This window comes from Saccostrea echinata, unplaced genomic scaffold (assembly GCF_033153115.1).
Source record: "Saccostrea echinata isolate AGI-Se365-2 ecotype Australia unplaced genomic scaffold, CSIRO_AGI_Sech_v1 ptg000001l, whole genome shotgun sequence".
Classification (NCBI taxonomy): domain Eukaryota; kingdom Metazoa; phylum Mollusca; class Bivalvia; order Ostreida; family Ostreidae; genus Saccostrea; species Saccostrea echinata.
The window spans coordinates 543843-556665 of NW_026889750.1; the positions used below are offsets into that span (position 1 = coordinate 543843).

Sequence of the window (12823 nt, forward strand, 5' to 3'; positions counted from 1 at the left end):
TACACTACCTGAGGATGATTCCATATCAATATGACTAATTCTGGCTTTGTCGTTCTTTAGAAGAAGTTTTTTCAGAATGTTTTCTATATATATTCCTATGTAAAACTTTGATCCACCATTGTGGCCCTGCCCTACCCCTGGGGGTCATTATTTGAACAAACTTGAATGTACACTACCTGAGGATGATTCCATATCAATATGACTAATTGTGGCTTTGTTGTTCTTAACAAGAAGATTTTCAAAGAATTTTCCTATATATTCCTATGTAAAAATTTGATCCTCCATTGTGGCCCCACCCTACCCCCGGGGGTCATGATTTGAACAAAATTGAATCAACACTACCTGAAGATGATTTCATATCAATATGACTAATTGTGGCTTTCTTGTTTTTGAGAAGAAGATTATTAAAGAATTTTCCTATATATTCCTATGTAAAAATTTGATACCCCATTGTGGCCCCACCCCACCCCTGGGGGTCATGATTTGAACAAACTTGAATTTACACTATGTCATGAAGGTTTTACATAAGTTTCAACTTTTCTGGTCCAATGGTTCTTGAGAAGAAGATTTTTAAAAGATGACACCAAATTTTCACCAATTCTTAATTATCTCCCCTTGGAATAGGGCGTGGCCCTTCATTTGAACAAACTTGAACCCCCTTCACCCAAGAATGCTTTGTGGCAAGTTTGGTTGAAATTGGCCCAGTGGTTCTTGAGAAGAAGTCAAAAATGTGAAAAGTTTACAGACGGACGGACAGACAGACGGACTATAGACAAAATGTGATCAGTAAAGCTCACTTGAGCTTTCAGCTCAGGTGAGCTAAAAATGGATAAATAATGCATCCATACTTGCCAATAGAGGAATACTTGAAAAATTGTTATTTATTTTTTCAATGTAATAAAAGAAATGTTATTTTAACTATTGATATTTTATTACGCTGCGCATTAGTTTCATTCATTAAAAAAAATATAATAGCAATTAGTGAACACCTCTTAGATCCATCAAATACTAGTATTGGCGACTTGGCTCCTTCTCTAAAAAACCCTGCGGGGGTATTTGTCTATTTTGGACAGTTCTTGTTTGAAACAGGCAAAGAGAAATTAAATGGTGTGAAAAGACTGAAAACTGGTAGAAGGTCCCCTGCTCCCACCATTTACTCCTGGAGAGGAGACATTCCTCAAGCTCTCTAGTGGAGAACCACATTTGGAAGGTTTGGAGGGAGGAAGACACAGATGGTAGATTAAAATAGTTTTTGTATTTCAGTAATTAATATTAATCCTCTAAGTCTGTAATCTAATCAAATCATTTTGAACTATTTTTAAGAACCAGTTTCATCAATGACCGTTGCACCTGTACCTGCATCTGAGCCTGTTAAAAACTCCACATCAGGAGGTACAGTGGACTATCCCCTCTCTCTCTCTCTCTGCCGATAGAGCGCTCTCTCTCTGTGATCGGGAGGTCGCGAGTTCGAATCTCGGCCGCGACTGACCTAAGTCGAACAAAAAGGGGTAGCAACTGTTCCTTCGCCAAGCTCTTGTGGGTCCTTCGGATGAGACCTTAAAAACCGAGGCACCGTGTCACGGTAGGCGTTGGCACGATAAAGAACCCTCATTGCTCAATGGCCCTGAGTGTCGAGTATAGGTCTAAATTTGAAGCCCTTCACCGGTATAAGGTGACGTCCCTATACGAGTGAAAAATTCTCGAATGGGACGTAAAACAACATACAATTAATCATATGGAGACGCCACTGAAATTTATTTAAATGTATATTTGCATTGTTCTTTGTGTTAGAGAGGGGCATCAATAGGGGTACAGAACACAGTTTTACATGGGAATGTATAGAAGAAATATCATATAACATCTTCTGCAGAACAGCTCAGAAAAATCCACTGGTGATGGCAGCTCTTTTTAGAACTCTATCATTCCTAATTGGTGAAGCAGGACACTGTACTACTTGGAGTTGGCAGTCTCTGATGTTTATATCCATACAGTTACCAGTGATAAGGGTATCCTGTTTCTCTATGGCAATGTTGTGCAAGATACAGGTTGCAGTGATGTACACAACTGCCTGCTCTGGAGATGTTCTTACATGTAGTCCAATATGAAGTACATTAATCTTCATGATTCCAAAAATCTGTTCCATAAGAACCCTTGTGCTGCACAAACTGGCATTCAATCTTTCCTTGGCAGGCATCTGAGGTGTTAGGTAAGGGGTCATTAAGCACCTGGTGAGGGAATAGCCAGAGTCACCCAGTAACAGCCCATTATGAATGCCTAGATTGCAACAAATTTACCAGCGTTAAATTTTGATAGACTGAATTAAACCTAAAAAAATAATGATAAGTTAATTAAATATAATTTATTAAAACTTTAAGGTGTATGATTACCTCATTATCTTTAATGTGCAGTTTTTAAGATTTACCATTTTCAAACTGCTGACGGAGGGATGATGTTCTTCAGATTTTGGAGTCATGACAGGAACCGGGCCATCTGGCACAAACTGAAATCACCCGAAAGTTCGGATCACACACCATCTGAAAAATTTCACGAGTATTAATATCCTTTTTATTCAGTTGTTGACAAACCACTGTTGAGTCAACTCTGATGGCCCACCCCTAGCAACCAAATTTGCAATTTGTGGGGTGACAGAAACTCTTATAAATGTTTATAACATTAACAAACAATTAATGTACAGTACCGACCAGACACAACCTAACACCAGAGCGAACCCAAAGCGCACCCCGGGTTCGCTTCCTGCGTTCGCTCGGGGTCAGCTCTTGGTCCGCTAGAGCGAACCCGGCGTTCGCTTTCCGGGTTCGCTTTACGCACTCATGCGTGAAGCGGACCCCGCTTTAATCTAGCCGCCAGTAAGCCCCGCCCCTTGTATATTCCAAATACAGTAGTGAAATCGATCATTACTGTTTTTATGGCGATCGAAACATGTACATGTAAGTGACAATATGGAGAACGTTGATAATTTTTCAAGAATTTCACCGTACATTCGACGTAGAATTATCACTTTTATTTTTCTTAACTTACAAGCTAAGTATATCTCGAAAGAAAAGGTGTTAAATTTATTTTTGATGTATCGGATGGAGTGAAATTGATAAGAGTATCTTAATAAAAAAAGCTTTCAAATTCATTTGTTTATATTATTCATGCGTTTTAAAATAAGTTTGAACTTCCAATTGTAATTGCAATTGCTAAATCGTAATTCAAATGTTTGAAAGACAAACAACTGAATTACGATCTTATCTATGAAATAGCTCTGACATACTGTACATGTAAAATGCTAAGTTTTCATATTTAGCAGTTTATATTTAAGCTAGGTTGCCGTCCATTACATGTATATGTAGTTCGTGATAATCGCTAAAAATTCTCATACAGTGTAACTTGAGTTTCGTTTTACAGATCATTTATAATTTACTTCCATGCTATAAATCATTGTTTTATAAGGCGAGTTTAACGGAAGACTTATAAAAAAAAAACAACAACAACAACAATCAAAAAACCAAAACAAACAAACAAAAACTAATAACTGGTCCACTGATAAGAATATCTTATTTTTTTTAAGTTGTTTTAAAATGCATGTAAATGATCACTTGAATAGTTTGTGTTCCTTACTAGTTCATGACCGCCCCCCCCCCCCGCCCCACTTCATACATGTACATACTGGAGCGGCATGTTAACAAACAAATTCTAAATGTTTAAAAATAAATAAATACAAGAAAGAAAACAAACAAAACAAGAATTCAATAACTGTAAACTCGCATGATTAAGTAGATGAAATTAGGATAATAACGCCCGATTTTTTTTTATTTATTTATTTTTAATTTCGATGAGCCCCCACCCCTCTCCGTACTTCAATTGTTTTCTATGGGCCGGTTGTAGCGATTTTAATTTCAAATAATATTTAGTGTTCTTTCTCTCTCTCTCTCTCTCTCGTAAAGCTATTTTACTGATTTTCAGCATTCAGGTGGCAGCAAGTTACATGCATTGAATTCATGCATGTACTCTTAATGCAACGTACCAAAGAACTATGACGTTTCCAAATCCAAAAATCAAAAAAAAGAAGAAAAGAATAAAAATTGTACTTCTTATTGATAACGTGCCCAGACGAGGTACATGTAACTTAAGGGGCATCGAATGTAGGGGGAGTATATACTCAGGTATACCGTGACCATGGAGACAGTATACATCCACCTAGCAAGTGTCAATTAAAAAAAAACACCGCAATTGCTCTTAATACCCGCAATATTTTCGAAACAGGTGGATGATTACCGATACGTGATGACCTTGGCTTCACTTTGAAACTACGATTATTAAAGTGTTGAAATTAAATAATTATGACAATTACAAAGTTCAAAAACAGGTACCTATGTAATGAAAAAATATATGTGCGTTTTCGTATTAAGGTATCTTTGCAAGTTCAATTTACTAATGTTGGAATTACGTTGTACTTTTCATGCACAAGTACAAAACGTACCCGTCTAGTATATTTTTTTATGTTCATATAAAGTATTTCGAAAATTACATGTAGTACATGTAAGAGGTTCGTGAACATGTAAACCTGTATAATTATATATATCGACGCGAAGGAAAGTGATAAGCATTTTTGCGTTTTTTTTGTTTGTTTGTTTGTTTGTTTGTTTTTGACTGACTTGCAAATAGTTACAAAAATTCAAAAACAAACAATGTAAGGTCTACATGTACATGTAGGATAATTAAAATTGACAAAATAATCTTTCCCTATATACATGTTTTTTAAATCAAGCTATTTATTTAATTTTGGTAAAAGATTAATTAAAAAATATATCATAGTAATTAAATGAGATTTTGTTTCTCCAATTTACATACATGTATTGACATAATGCACATTTATTCTGTACAATGTACATTTAATTTTTTTTAATGATCAATTATTAAGATCGATAATTTCGAAGTTGATCTGGATAAACTAGAACGTGCATGTAAATTGAAATAATGAATAAAAAATAATTAAATTAAAACACGTACATGTTCTTATACTAACTGTTCTTATACTAATATTCTTATACTGTATCTTGAGATAATAAATTTCTATAATTATCGAAGACCATTTTTTCTTTTTTTTTAGTAACATATGTTATAACCATTATTATCTTCTTCTTTTTTTTTATTATAAATTAAAGTACTTATTGTCTGATAAATTTACGCAATATATATTTATATATTAATGGATTTTAAAAACATAAAGAAAATAAATATTTAACTATACATGTAACATGCTACCTGGAAAATAAAAATATATAATGTATCAATAGATTTTAAAAATAAAAAATAATGAAAATAGATGTGTAAATATTGCATGTTGTCTGGAGAATTAAAGTATATAAATGTAAAATCATGTTTAAAAATCATATTAATAATATTTTTACACTGTACATTCACACGCTTTGCTTGTGCAATGTTTAGATTATAAACTGGCATGTTAACTGGTCGATGCGCTGATGGTCAACGCATTTTATCACTTATCCTGATTGACAGACCTGTTCGGCATGTTGATTGGTCGAAGCGCTGATGAGTTAATCGATAATCCTGATTGACAGCTCAGTTACGCAATACCGAACGCGCGTTCGCTTTCTGGGACCGCTACTGAATTTGGGGTTCGCTTTCAGCGTTCGCTCTGGGTTCGCTGCGGGTTCGCTACGGGTGCGCTCCGGGTTCGCTCGGGGTCAGCACTAGCGGACCCCAAGCGAACCCAGAGAGCGAACCTGGGGTGCGCTCTGGGTTCGCTTTCTGTTAGGTTGTGTCTGGTCGGTACTGTATTTACTCATCTAAAAATATATATGTACATAATTGTATAATTATAATTAAAAGTGGTCTTCTAATCATTTCCAGATCAATATATATTGCATAATACCTGAACATTTAGACTGTGAAATCATTTTCTGTTAACAAAGTCAGCTTCATTTTCAGTTGGTGTTGAAATCCTGATTTGTGTCAAATCAACACAACCTAGAACTTTAGGAAATCCTGAAAAAAATGTATATATAAATTATTATAATATTACACATCCCTGTAATGTTTCAACTTCATATTTAAAATCACTTATATGAACAAACTTTTATAAAACCTGAAGTTTAAGGACTTATAGCTTTAAGTTTTGCTCACCTTAGCCTAAGGCTCGTAAGTTTTTTTAATTGAAGGGTGTTTGGTGTCGGACTGTTGTCTGTAAAATTCACATTTTGGACTACCTCAGAACCACTGAGCTAATTTAAACCAGACTTGCCATAAAGCATTCTTGGGTGAAGGGATTTCAAGTTTGTTCAAATGAATTAAGAGCAACGAATGTGAATGGCTTATAAATATAATGTAAGAGATAAGAATTTAATATAGCGTATGCCTATTTACGAGTCGTGTTCAGCTTTATGCATGAAAACATGAACGCTGGGTACTGTGTAATATTCTCTCTGTCAGTTAAAGAACACAGCCACTGTCCATTTTACATTCCCGCTCCGTTTTCTGCAATAGGACTCTTCGATTCTAAATCATCTGAATATTGTTTATTTAATTTCGGAATTTCCTATGTTTTTCTGCATCCTTGACCAAACTTTGAGAAATATTCGGAAAAAATGTCCATTTTGAGTTCAAAGTTCATTATCTTGACAATCCTAAGCTTAAATTCCAGTATAGCACTTGAGAATGACACCTATTTATTACTAGATTCCTCAATATTTCTTAATTTGTTTTGCATCAGAAATATGCTTTCTCTCTCGAGAAAAAAAACAAACGTTTTAACCATTCAAAATCACAAGAAAATAGTTTTTGATTCTCATTCTTTGTTGTTAAATATTCTTTATCAGTTATTTAAAAATATCACTTACCTGTAACTGTCCACTAAGTACACAATTACAATGAATGTTAATTTTTTTTATTGTAAAGAACCTTTACCTGTGGCAGTCCAATTAATTAGAAAATCCTTCCTTAATACAATGGATGAGAAACAGTTCTAAGAGAGTACATACTGAACACAAAAGAGTAAATGTTTTAAGTATGTTATAAGCCTCAAACTGTCAATTCTGTGAGAAGAAAGAACGGCCCTCTAACACTTTTTTCTTCTCACAAAGTGGACAGTATTCGGCCTATAACCTTTTATAAAACGGTGGGTGTGACCGGTTGACAGTGGATGCTTACTCTTCCTAACTAATTGAACCCACCGCTATATTTTACAGGGGTCTGTGTTTTATGTCCTGCTTACAGATTTGTATTGTTATAAGCTTTTTTGAGATCAACCAATGCTTGTTATCTTCACCTTTCTTCATTGTGTTTTAAATTAACTGTCAAGCACAAGAGTTGCAAAATTGTCATTCTTGATCTGCAAATCCTTGTGGTAGAATTGGAACAAAGTTTTAGCAGAGGTCCCATTCGCAATGTCCGTAATGTCCTTCGTAGGTTCGCTCACAGTGAAACTTTCTGTCAAGTGTACGAACCCAGTTCGTAAGAAGCTCTGAAGTTATCCAGGCTTTGCTTTAACAGCATCTTGGATTCTTTGCCTTGCCTATGACAAAGAAAGTTTATTTGTCTGCACCAGATACGTTCGCAGGTAAGAGCAAAGTTAGCCGTTCTTTGCTGCCTCCATGGCAATATTGCCACAGCCCTGTTTCGTCAGCATTGTACGTATATGTTACAGAGGCTATAGTTTCAAGGGCTTTTATATTTTGCATGTGTATTTCTTAAGACAAGGTCTTCCCCTGCGTACAATTAATTTTCACCCCTGGACTTTGGAGTTAGTCCCACTTTTAGAAAACATTAACCTTGACGAAAACTTTTGAATGATTGGTGCTTGGGCTTTCATATTTACCAGCTATATCCATTTATCTCTTGACCTTGGAGTTTGACTTACATTTGAAAAACTTGAACCTCCGCCTTAAACCCAGGCCTGGAGTATAAAAGGAAATGGGAGGAGCTTAAATTTGAAAATCACATATTATCCTACATGTTCAGCTGAGCAGAGATGTTTTGAAAAGTAATCACATCTTAATATGTTGTACTGGCTCAAAAATTGGCACAGTAGTACATTTCCTTTTCAGTTATTCCAGTATGTAAAAATATTCATTGATTGATTATTTTATATGCCAAAATATACATCAAAACATCTGAAGTGAACAGATTTCAAATTTACCTCTGCTCTATATATGGCAAGTTGATCCCTGGTCATATTGAATTGTAATGAACAAAGCAGAGATGTAAATAAACAGAGCCATGTGGATTCATAAACAAGTTTATTAGCCACTTACTGCATTGAAATTCCTTGCTGAATTGAATAAATCCATATACACAATCAGTATTCAAAACAAAAATATTATATTTGTCATACTTATTATTGAAAATAAAGGTTTTAATGCACATGAGTTGCATAATATTTAGAGTATTATAACCACTTGTGTCCCATGTATGGCCTTCCTGAAGGATTAGGATATAAATTCCTAACTAAAGATAATACACATTCAGGCATTATTTCTCTGAGTGTCCACACTATATTCTCACAGTCACCTTGATTAAGTTTTTCAGCCTTCTTAGCAATGTATCGCGGATGATTCCACGCATATCTTCTTGACATCATTGTCCATAATTTCTTGTATTTGGTTTTCCTGATTGCGGAGTTCCTAACATGAGGTGGTGAACCATTTCCAAGCCAACTCTGTCTGTTTGTAGTTACACATGGATGACAAAAACAATACATGCATTCCTGGTCATTCACCTGTGGTGTTTCATCATCATCTCCATGTCCAGGATTACCACCCGCTGGTTGCTGCTCCTCATTCTGGCCAGGATTTTCACTTGTGTTGCAGACTATTATCTCCTGGTTTACAGCAGGTCTTATCTCTTCATCGGTATTTCCCTCTGACCAGTTATTAAAAACAACACAAGAATCAAAATCCCATTCACTGTGTGAAAACAAAGCTTGGACAGAATTGAGTTCAACTTCTGTAAGATTCAAACAAACTTGTCTCCTTGTTTCAGACATAACAAAAAAATAGCAAAAACACGATAACTCCTTCACTGATATGGCTTCCAATGGAATGGTCAAGACAAAGAAAATTGATTGACCACTGAAAAATCTTCCCGCCAAACTTCACAGCATGTACTGTGGAAGAGTTGACTAAGTCAAGGGTATGATATAGCATCAAAATGTAGTGCATAATGCTGTCCATAAAGTTTTTTTTGAAAATGATTTTTAAATATTTTAATTTTTTTGTACTGCTGTTCGATTTTTATTAAAATGTGATGTTCAAATTGTTAATAACATTGTCTAAATCATGTAATGTACCCCCTTACATTACCCTCTATCTAATGAAGTAAACATGTCTATGGTCAGAGATGCAGAGTAATATAAAGGAGGCCACAATTTTGTTTTACCAAGTTGCACATTCTCATAGTTATATAATTAGTAAGTTATAAAAATAAAAGGCACAAGGCAAAATTAAAGAAAACATTATAAGAAAATTAAATAAGAAACAAATATGATAGCATATGATAATGAGTTCTTAATAAAGAAATCATTCTGACTACCCTATGGCACCCCCACTGACCATAGTAGGGCTGGTAATACCACCTGCTGACTTGACAGACAATTTACTTACATATTCACAAAGTCTGTTATTACATGATAAAGAAGTAAGTAAAGATGGATGAACAAGTACCAAAGAGAATACGAAATGAGAATAGAGAACAACAAGGGAGAAAGAAACGAAGATCTGATGCTGGAGAAGAAATGAAAGTGCGGAATGAAAGGCGCAAAGTACAAGAAAAACCACTTGTTACTGGATGTATTAGATTTTATGTTAAATCTGAAGAAGAAAAGGTTACTGTTTACAACAAAATGGACAAAATCAAACTTTGTTGGGCCGAAAAAGTGTTATTTGTAACAAATGAGCAGTTACTGAACAGTGTGTTTGACTTTTTCATCCAAATGCATGGATTAACAGATAATGCACCTCAAGAGGAAAAACTGAACTTTCAGCCTTATTTACCATGTGACCAAAAAACAACAGATGAGGATATGTTTTTAACATCTTATTCAACAATGAGAAACATTTGCTCTGGAATTCAACATCATGGCCAAACTTGTCAGGAGTTTTTGGATATAAAGAAATTGCAAAGGTTTGGTCATACTGCTAAGGTGACATTTGCCTGCAAGGAAAACCACTTGATTTCGGCAGATTCATCACAACATTTGCCAGGTGGAATGTTTCTCGTAAATTTGAGAATGGTGCATTCTGTCTATGCAACAGGATTACGCTACAGTCAATACAAGAGACTGTGTGATGCTGGAAATATAGGGGTTATACCAGAGAGTGCATTTGAAAGCCAACATGATCTATACTGTTCTGTTACTAGAGATATGGCTGAGGAATCAGTAACTGAGGCAATCAATGAAGAAGTAGCAACAGAAATTCTTAAATCAGAAGAAAATGAAACCCAATATAATGGAATAAATATCATGACAGATGCCCGCCATGGTTGGAGAAGAAATGCAGCCCAATCAGATGTTGTTGCATTAGGCCAAACACACCATCGAGTTGTTGGATTGGAGGTTGTAACAAGACAAGACGATCCTGTAAGTCAGAGACATGAAATGAAAGGAGTTGAACTTCTTTACAACCATTTTGATGAGAAGGATGTTTCTGTCAACCTTCATGGTCATGACAGAAATGCAAGTGTTAACAAATATTTGTCCGAGAATAAGCCTTCCGTAACAAATGCAAATGATACATGGCACGCAAGCAAGAATGTCAGCAAGGAAATGATGAAAATTGCAAATGGTCCACTGAAATACAGAGGCATCACTTGGCATCCGGATCTTTCAGATAAAGTTGCATCTATTAAAACACATACTTATTATGCCATGAAAAACTGCCAAGGATCATCAAAGAAACTCCGAGAATTTCTGGACAACATAGTTGAACATTATAAAAATAATCATGAAAATTGTTCCACAGAGTCAAGATGTAAATGTGATCCCAACTATGAACCATCCAAACACGTTCTTAAGGATTCAGATGCAGAGAGAATTTTGAGAAATGAAATAAGAAAACTTCAAATTTACAAAACACCAGATGATTATGTCAACTGTATTGACACTCATTATGTTGAATCCTTTAATAACGCTCTTCTTATTTATCACGATAAACGGATTAAATTTGGTGATGAGGAATACAAACGCAGATCTCATATGGCCGTTCTAGACTGGAATGAGAATGTTGATCGCGAGTATACTTCAATAAGTAATTATGAGGATGCTAGACGACCAAGAGCAAGATCTGGACATAAAAACCTTGTGCCTAAAACAAATAAATTTACACTTATCTTGTTGGATAAAATTATTAGTGCATTCTACAAAAAGTGACATTCTGTTTGTGTTGTAACAGTGAAAACTTATTCAAAAAGGTATAATTAATTGTTACAAATACTAGTAATACAATAAAAATATACTTTATCAGATGGTAGCTTTTTTAAATTTGTAATTTTGTATGAGTCATTTATCAGAAAATCTTTTCACTACTATATTTAATTATTTGAAAGCTATTAAATAAAACATATGTTAACCTTCACACATTCTTAAACTGGTAAATTGTAGAAAGCAATGGTCAACAGATTATAAGATTAGCCATGTGCTTATCAGCTGATAAGGGAAAGTGATGCTAAATATAACCAGCTGCTCTGTGTTATCTTGATAAGCTCCTCCTATAGAAAATGCGGTAGTGACTACCGCTGCCTGGGGTTTAAGCTGCAATACGGAAGCATCAGTGTTTCACACCCATCTTGTTTTTTTTATCTTTGTAGATTTAAGAGTTTCAACAAAGAACAGTTCAAATTAAATATTTTATATTTAATAAATTGCACTTGCGAAAGCGCTTCTATACTTCTATGTTCGAATAAGAACATTAGAAAATATACAATAATTCTCCATTTTCAGTATTTTTTTTTAAATAATAAAGAATCAATATTACGGTTTGTTTGTCAGAGTTATAGTTCTTTGCATTGTAAATCTGAGTACTTGGTCATTGTATTGAGTATATGACATGCTAAAGTGGTTATCTTATTTTATAGATTATGGTTAACTATTCTGTAATGTAGAATTGCTTATTATAATTGAAGAATCAAACCATAGCCCAACACGAGATCTTTATACCATTACAGAAGTAAAGATACTATAATCTAATAGTCATAATTTCTAGTCAGTTAATCTATACTACTATATTAAAATAATAGACTCGACTTTCTGGCCTTTAATACCGATAAATCGGAAGAGTACTGTCTATTGTTTTATATATTTTAAACATCATTGGTACTTGAAGATTACCAATTTGTTTTTATTTTTTCTCAATTAAGCTTCGCTAATTAATAATCAACGAAAATTCCTCAAAAAATTCCGGAAATCAGCTGGATATTACAATCTTGCGCGTGCACATTACATTCACGCTAAATCACGGTGTTCAAAGCAGAGAAGACAAAAGTACTAAGTAGATATATAATTGTTATTTTATAATTTCTCTAATAAGAAATCATAAATATATATGAACAGAATATAGCAAATTTCCAATGAAAATTTACACGTATTTGTATTATCGTTTCTGAGTTTATCCATGCAAATGTGATATATTGTGGCCGCGTGGGTAATCATTCGCCATCTCGGAGACACATTTATTATGTTATTTACGTCTCTGGCCATCTCAACGGAGGCAAAAAGCTCATGATCGTAGGAACAATATTAATGTAACTACCCGAATTTATTTTATCCTTCCTTTCTTTTATGCTTTTATGAGGGGGAGGGGGG

At 34.6% G+C, this 12823-nt stretch overlaps 1 pseudogene; it reads right to left on the bottom strand.

Moving 5' to 3' along the window:
* Window positions 1–1876: 1876 nt before the first annotated feature.
* On the bottom strand, window positions 1877–2534 carry LOC133181696 (putative nuclease HARBI1; annotated as a pseudogene).
* Between the last annotated feature and the right edge of the window lie 10289 nt (window positions 2535–12823).